Source organism: Rutidosis leptorrhynchoides, chromosome 3, assembly GCF_046630445.1.
Source record: "Rutidosis leptorrhynchoides isolate AG116_Rl617_1_P2 chromosome 3, CSIRO_AGI_Rlap_v1, whole genome shotgun sequence".
In the NCBI taxonomy this organism is placed as follows: Eukaryota; Viridiplantae; Streptophyta; class Magnoliopsida; order Asterales; family Asteraceae; genus Rutidosis; species Rutidosis leptorrhynchoides.
The window spans coordinates 61,325,512-61,327,711 of NC_092335.1; positions in this window are offsets into that span (position 1 = coordinate 61,325,512).

The window sequence follows — 2,200 nt, forward strand, 5'->3', positions numbered from 1 at the left end:
ACTTAAAAAGGAACTAAAAACTAAAAACTAAAAGTTGCGTCTAAAAATATTAAAGCTTACAAGAAAAACTATATCCCAAATGGTAATAACTTAAAAAGGTACTAAAACTTAAAAAGTCGTCGCAAAATTCTAAAGCACCTAGATCTTAGTCTAAAGAAAAAGCACTTAAGGGATTTTACGGCAAAGCCTAAAAATCTAGAAATAAAAATAACTATGGCAAAAACTAAGTTTAAAACTAAATACGAGCAAAAAACACAAATATTACGCTAAAACAATTAAAAAGGTACAAAATATAAAAATATCCTAAAAGTTGTAAAAAGTACAATTTTTATAAAAATATTATTTTTTTATTTTATAAAAGTGTTAATTTTATAATTTATTTAAATTAATTAAACTAAATATACAAATTAAATAAATAAACTAAACTTAATTAATTAAAAATTAAAACCTAATTAGGGTTTTTAATTAATAATAATAATAATAATAATTACGTAATGATGCTGTTAGGGTTTCTGTGTACCCGTGTCAGAGAGAACTCCGCGACTTGCGGTGACACGTATTAGCAAACCCCGCGAGTCGCGAGAAATGAAAATTCAGATGACAGCTGGTTTCGACAAGTTTCGATTTTTTATTTATTTATATATATATATATTTTTTTATTTTTCTGTTTTAATATTTATATAAAATATTTATATAATTTAAATAAGACTTATCTTTAAAAACTAAGATAGAAATAAAATACTTTATAACAATCTAAAAAAACTAGATTTATATATATTTATATATTTTTTTCGGTTTTTTTAAAAAAAAATTTTATATGTTTTAAATAAACACAAAATATTTAAATAAAACTTATATTTTTATAAAATAAAAATAAAGAAACTTTATAAAACTTAAATATTTAATAAACTCTTAAAAATATTTATATTTTTGTTTTCTTTTTATGTTTTCGAATAATTAAAACGTATTTTTACAAAAACGTATTTTTATAAAAGTAAACTAAAAATAAAAATCCTTTTTTTTATATTTAGCGTTGCGCTTCCGACTTTTAAGCTAGATTTTCCCCGGCAGCGGCGCCAAAAATACTTGATGTTATGCGAGGTGTATATAAAATAGCTTATAAATTTTAGCAGGAAAATACTATTAAATACGATACAATTTTACACAAGATATTTATTTATTTATAGAATGGATATACTTAAACCTTGCTACAACACTTATAGGCAGTGTACCTAATCGTACAGTAGTGTAGTTTTTAGTAAGTCCGGTTCGTTCCACAGGGAATCTTTTAAACAAGCTTAAAGCTATATTAGTTTTATTTTATAAAAATACGAATATATATATAAGTAATATTATTATTTTAAAGGGGGGTTTTTATCGTTTAATGACCGGTTTGTCGATTTTAAAACTTTAGTTGCAGTTAAAACAAAATATAAAATATTAAATAAATAAAAGACTTAATTTAAAGTGTAAAGTAAATAACGATAATGAAATTGCGATAAATAAAAGTGCGATAAAATAAACTTGCGATAATTAAAAAGTACGATAATTAAAAGTGCAATTAAATACAATAACAATAAAAGTGCGATAATTAGAAGTGCAATTAAATATAAAATAAAGGAAATTAAATATGAAATAAAAGAATTATGCTTATTTAAACTTCCGTAATCATGATGTTTGACGTGTTGATTTTAGTTTTATGCCCATGGGTTAATTGTCCTTTGTTCTGGATTATTTAATATGTCCGTCTGGTTTTTGTCCATAACAGTCCATCAGTCATAAATATAAAGTGCGAGTGTCCTCGTCAAATTATCCTTATACCCGAAGTTAAATATTCCAACTAATTGGGGACTTAAACTGTAACAAGGTTTTAATACTTTGTTTAATAATTACACCAGGATATCGACTGCGTGTAATCCAAGGTTTAATACTTTGTTAACAATTACGCCAAGTGTCCTTGTACATAATTTCACCCCTGTTTTAATAATTCTAGTGGCTATTAATCCATTCCCGTGTCCGGTTAAATGAACGATTATTCGTACATATAAATATCCCCCCCATCGTGTCCGATTGAGTGTATATGGTTATTTATAGGGACGTCCAATTGTAAATCTTTATATTAAAATTAACAAACTATCATTTAGTTAAACAAATATAAAGCCCATTAATAGCCCATAGTCTAATTTCCACAAGTGTCGTT